The following is a 6,875-nucleotide window of genomic DNA, read 5'->3' as shown; positions in this document are numbered from 1 at the left end:
TACATTCCTGCTCCTTTCATTTTGTGTGGCCAGCCTCAGCTATGGTCTCAGGAGGAGTTTTGATCAAAAAAGGAAGTGGTGCTCTGCCTGGCTGTGGAGACGAAGGCATATTCCCAAATTATAGTGCATACCTTATGGCAATGGTTACTCTGAAGCAATCGGTATTTCACAAGATAGAATTTTAATTTCTTGCTGGTTTGTAATGATATTAATTTTTCCCAGGGGACTTGCCTGTTTAAAGATAAAACTTACGTTAAACTGCAAACATATATATCTTCCCATGTCATCAAAAGTTGATTATTTGTTGTTGCCTTTGGGGCAAAATAAATTTAGTTTTTATGTTAAAAAAGAAATACCAGCTGAGGATAAGCTGTTAAATCCTGAGAAAAACATCCTAAACAATACTGATGAAGGAAATTTCCTTTAAAAAAATTCAGTAAACTGAGTTAGGTCCATATTTGTCTGCATGGTTTAAAACTGAAGCCATAGGACGTTACAAAAAATGTCCTACAGTTCCATAATTCTATGAATCTCTCTGTGGTTGCTTTGTACAATAATACCACCATAAACCTGCTGGTGCTACAGTCAGCACATGCTGTTGACTTACTTATCCCTGACCAGAAATGGAAGTATTACATTGAAATAAGATAACACTGTCTTCTGAGGAAGAGATAAAATATCAAATCTCTAACTCCCTAAACAAAGAGACAGTAGAATTTCCTCTGGTCTGAGATGCTTTCACCTGGTTATATGAATGAGTTATGAGTTACATAACAAAAGTACTATCTAAATCTGCTACAGGTCTCGGATCACACCTGTTTAGTCTCCTACTTATGACTATTGATAACATATCCACCTACACATGAAGATTCCCAAGAGAACTCAAAATCTTATAATCACATGGAAAATGTCCAAAGGTAAGATAATTGTTTGTGAAGAACATGGGAAATCCCTTTAAGAGAATTTAAAAATATGCATTAAAAATAGACATTATAGTCACTCAGTCTACAATGCTTGGGAACATTAACTCTTGGAAAGGAAATTAAGAAACTGAATTCCATACCAACTCAAACTTTAACATTTTAAATAATTTTATAACAAAAGAACATAGTTTTAAAATTAAATTTCAGGACTATGAACCAAATATTTAGTTTCTTATAGTTGAAGCTCAGAGGAAAGGAGAGAAAGAATGGAGCAAAAAATATATATAAGTGAAGAATTAATGGCAAAAATGTTTCCAAATCTGATGAAATACATAAATATATGGATTCAAGGAGTTCAGCAAGGCCAAGCAAGAGAAATACAAAGGAAACCACACCAAGGTACATCTTGGTCAAACTGTTAAATTCTAAAAACAAAGAGAAAAATCTTAAAACCAGTCAGAGAAATGATGTTACATATAACAAACAGTTCAAAATACTGCTGCCTTTTCATTAGAGACAATTAAAGTCAGAAGAGAGTGAAATAAATCTTTGATAGCTAAAATAAAAGGTAAACTGTCAATGCAGAATCCTATATGCAGCAAAAATATCCTTCAGAAATGAATGTCAAATAAGGATATTTCCAGACAAAGCAAAACAAAGAGGTTTTATCACCAGCAGGCCTGAATGTACTACAATAAATGCTAAAGCAATTTCTTCAGGCTGAATGCAAATGATATCAAATAGAAATGCTATTTTTCAAAAAAGAATGAAGAACACTGGAAATAGTAAATGTAATGAGTAATTATAAAAAACAATTCCCCCTTAATAACTTTAAATACATACAACAGTTTAAAGCCACAATTACTTATACAGTGGGCTTTTAATATAATGTGATGTGGTACATATGAAAAATATACAATAAATGATTGGGGAAGGGGTAAATGGACATAAATGGTTACAAGTTTTTTAGCATTTTACATAAACGGATGCAACATCAAACTTAAATTCACTGTGTCAAGTTAAAGTTGTTTATTCTGATCCCTAGAACAATCAACAAAATAAAATTCAGATATAGTTTAAAAATCAGTGACTAAATCAAAAGGGAATTATAAAAATGTTCAATTAATCCAAATGAAAGTACCAGGAGAAACAGAAACAATACAGAAGAGATAAATTAAAATTAAATTATAAAATAGTACACAAATTTAGTGATGTCAATAATTAGCTTTAAATATCAATGAAATAAACACTTTAAAGAAAAATATTTCAAATGAATGTAAAAAGTGTGACCAAACTCTGTGCCTCCTACAAGATAAGTGGGAAGTAAACAGATGGAAAAATATATACCTTGAAAACAGTAAGTTTAAGAGGGTTGAAGTGACTATGCTAATATCAGATAAACTTTTGACAAAGAAAAGAGATAACGATAAATGAGTCAGTTTATCAGAAAGACAAAACAATCACAAATATGTATGTCCCCAACAGCACAGCATCAAAATCCATGAAGAAAAAATGACAGAAATAAAATGGGAAATAAACAATTCCATCATCATAATTGGAGATTATAACACCCCTTCTCAGAAACTAATAGAACAACTAGGTAAAAACATCAGAAAAAAAAAGAGAAGATCTGAACATTACTAACCACTTTGTCCCAGTTGGTATTGATAGAACACTATATCCAAAAATTGTAGAAGTCATACATTCTTTACAAATGTACAGGCTATATTTACCAAGACAGACCACTAAAAAAAATTCAGTAAAATTCAAAGGACTAAAATCATAATGCTTATGTTCTCTGAAAATAACATTAAACTAGAAATGAATGGGAGATTGGTTCAAGATAGCAGAGTAGAAGGATGTGCTCTCACTCCCTCTTGAGATAGCACGAGAATCACAACTAACTGCTGAACAATCATCAAAGGGAAGACACTGGAACTCACCAAAAAAGATACCCCACATCCAAAGACAAAGGAGAAGCCACAATGAGATGGTAGGAGGGGCGCAATCCCAGTAAAATCAAATCCCATAACTGCTGGGTGGGTGACTCACAAACTGGAGAACACATATACCACAGAAGTCCACCCACCGGAGTGAAGGTTCTGAGCCCCACGTCAGGCTTCCGAACCTGGGGGTCCAGCAATGGGAGGAGGAATTCCTAGAGAATCAGACTTTGGAGACTAGTGGGATTTGATTGCAGGACTTTGGAAGGACTGGGGGAAACAGAGACTCCACTCTTGGAGGGCACACATAAAGTAGTGTGCACATTGGGACCCAGGGAAAGGAGCAGTGACCCCATAGGAGACTGAACCAGACCTCCATGCTAGTGCTGGAGGGTCTCCTGCAGAGGTGGGGGGTGGCTGTGTCTCACCATGAGGACAAGGACACTGGCAGCAGAAGTTCTGGGAAGTGTTCCTTGGCATGAGCCCTCACAGAGTCTGCCATAAGCCCCACCTAAGAGCCTGGGTAGGCTCCAGTGTTGGGTCGCCTCAGGCCAAACAACCAACAGGGAGGGAACCCAGCCCCTCCCAACAGCAGTCAAGCAGATTAAAGTTTTACAGAGCTCTGCCCACCAGAGCAACAGCCAGCTCTAACCACCACCAGTCCCTCCCATCAGGAAACTTGCACAAGCCTCTTAGATAGTCTCATCCACTAGAGGGCAGACAACAGCAGAAGCAAGAAGAACTACAGTCCTGCAGCCTGTGGAACAAAAACCACATTCACAGAAAGTTAGACAAGATGAAAACGCAGAGGGCTATGTACCAGATGAAGGAAGAAGATAAAGCCCCAGAAAAAAAAACTAAATGAAGTGGAGTTAGGTAACCCTACAGAAAAAGAATTCAGAATAATGATAGTAAAGATGATCCAGGACCTCGGAAAAAGAATGGAGGCAAAATTCGAGAAGATTCAAGAAATGTTTAACAAAGACCTAGAAGAATCAAAGAACAAACCAACAGAAATGAACAATACAATAACTGAAAGGGAAAATACACTAGAAGGGGGCTTCCCTGGTGGCGCAGTGGTTGAGAGTCCGCCTGCCGATGCAGGGGACACAGATTCGTGCCCCAGTCCGGGAAGATCCCACATGCCGCAGAGCAGCTGGGCCCATGAGCCATGGCCACTGAGCCTGCGCGTCCGGAGCCTGTGCTCCGCAACGGGAGAGGCCACAACAGTGAGAGGTCCGCATACCACACACACACACAAAAATACACTAGAAGGGATGAACAGCAGAATAACTGAGGCAGAAGAACAGATAAGTGACTTGGAAGACAGAATGGTGGAATTCACTGCTGCAGAACAGAATAAAAAAAAAAAGAATGAAAAGAAATAAAGACAGCCTAAGAGACCTCTGGTACAACATTAAACACAAAAACATTTGCATTACAGGGGTCCCAAAAGGAGAAGAGAAAGAGAAAGGACCTGAGAAAATATTTGAAGAGATTATACTCGAAAACTTCCCTAACATGGGAAAGGAAATAGCCACCAAAGTCCAGGAAGCACAGAGAATCCCATACAGGATAAACCCAAGGAGAAACACGCTGAGACACATAGTAATCAAATTGGCAAACATTAAAGACAAAGAAAAATTACTGAAAGCAGCAAGGGAAAAACGACAAATAACAGAAAAGGGAACTCCCATAAGGTTAACAGCTGATTTCTCAGCAGAAACTACAAGCCAGAAGGGAGTGGTATGACAAATTTAAGTTGATGAAAGGAAAGAACCTACTACCAAGATTACTCTACCCAGCAAGGATCTCATTCAGATTCGATGGAGAAATCAAAAACTTTGCAGTCAAGCAAAAGCTAAGAGAATTCAGCACTACCAAACCAGCTTTACAACAAATGCTAAGGGAACTTCTGTAAGTGGGAAACACAAGAGAAGAAAAGGACGTACAAAAACAAACCCAAAACAATTAAGAAAATGGTAAAAGTAACATACATATCGCTAATTACCTTAAACATGAATGGATTAAATGCTCCAACCGAAAGACACAGGCTCGCTGAATGGATACAAAAACAAGACCCATATATATGCTGTCTACAAGAGACCCACTTCAGACCTAGAGACACATACAGACTGAAAGTGAGGGGATGGAAGAAGATATTCCATGCAAATGGAAATCAAAAGAAAGTTGGAGTAGCAATACTCATATCAGATAACATAGACTTTAAAATAAAGAATGTTACAAGAGACAAGGAAGGACACTACATAAAGATCAAGGGATCAATCCAAGAAGAAGATATAACAATTATAAATATATATGCACCCAACACAGGACCACCACAATACATAAGGCAACTGCTAACAGCTATGAAAGAGGAAATCCACAGTAACACAATAATAGTGGGGGACTTCAACATCTCACTCACACCAATAGACAGATCAACCGAACAGAAAATTAATACGGAAACACAAGCTTTAAATGACACAGTAGACCAGATAGATTTAATTGATATTTATAGGACATTCTATCCAAAAACAGAAGATTACACTTTCTTCTCAAGTGCGCATGGAACATTCTCTAGGATAGATCACATCTTGGGTCACAAATCAAGCCTTGGTAAATTTAAGAAAACTGAAATCATATCAAGCATCTTTTCTGACCACAACGCTATGAAACTAGAAAACAATTACGGGGAAAAAAACATAAAAAAAACACAAACACATGGAGGTTAAAGAATACGTTACTAAATAACCAAGAGATCACTGAAGAAATAAAAGAGGAAATCAAAAAGTACCTAGAGACAAATGACAATGGAAACACAATGATCCAAAACCTATGGGATCCAGGAAAAGCAGTTGTAAGAGGGAAGTTTATAGCAATACAAGCCTACCTCAAGAAACAAGAAAAATCTCAAATAAACAATCTAACCTTACACCTAAAGGAACTAGAGAAAGAAGAACAAACAAAACCCAAAGTTAGCAGAAGGAAAGAAATCATAAAGATCAGAGCAGAAATAAATGAAATAGAAACAAAGAAAACAATAGCAAAGATCAATAAAACTAAAAGCTGGTTCTTTGAGAAGATAAACAAAATTGATAAACCATTAGCCAGACTCATCAAGAAAAAGAGGGAGAGGACTCAAATCAATGAAATTAGAAATGAAAAAGGAGAAGTTACAACAGACACCACAGAAATACAAAGCATACTAAGAGACTACTACAAGCAACTCTATGCCAATAAAATGGACAACCTGGAAGAAATGGGCAACTTCTTAGAAAGGTATAACCTTCTAAGACTGAACCAGGAAGAAATAGAAAATATGAACAGACCAATCACAAGGAATGAAATTGAAACTGTGATTAAAAATTTTCCGACAAACAAAAGTGAATTCACAGGTGAATTCTATCAAACATTTACAGAAGAGTTAACACTCATCCTTCTCAAACTCTTCCAAAACATTGGAGAGGAAGGAACACTCCCAAACTCATTCTATGAGGCCACCATCACCCTGATATCAAAACCAGACACAGATATTACAAAAAAAGGAAATTACAGAACAATATCACTGATGAATATAGATGCAAAAATCCTCAACAAAATACTAGCAAACGGAATCCAACAGCACATTGAAGGATCAGACACCATGATCAAGTTGGATTTATCCCAGGGATGCAAGGATTCTTCAATATACACAAATCAATCAATGTGATACACCATATTAACAAACTGAAGAATAAAAACCATATGATCATCTCAATAGATGCAGAAAAAACTTTTGACAAAATTCAATACCCATTTATGATAAAAACTCTCCAGAAAGTGGGCATAGAGGGAACCTACCTCAACATAATGAAGGCCATATACCACAAACCCACAGCAAACATCATTCTCAATGGTGAAAAATTGAAAGCATTTCCTCTAAGATCAGCAACAAGTCAAGGATGTCCACTCTCACCTCTATTATTCAACATAATGTGTTTTGGAAGTCCTAGCAATGGCAATCAGA

Source organism: Lipotes vexillifer, unplaced genomic scaffold (assembly GCF_000442215.2).
Source record: "Lipotes vexillifer unplaced genomic scaffold, Lipotes_vexillifer_v1.1 scaffold385, whole genome shotgun sequence".
Taxonomy (NCBI): Eukaryota; Metazoa; Chordata; class Mammalia; order Artiodactyla; family Lipotidae; genus Lipotes; species Lipotes vexillifer.
The sequence above is the reverse complement of the archived record's forward strand: the minus strand, read 5'-3'. Positions refer to the sequence as shown.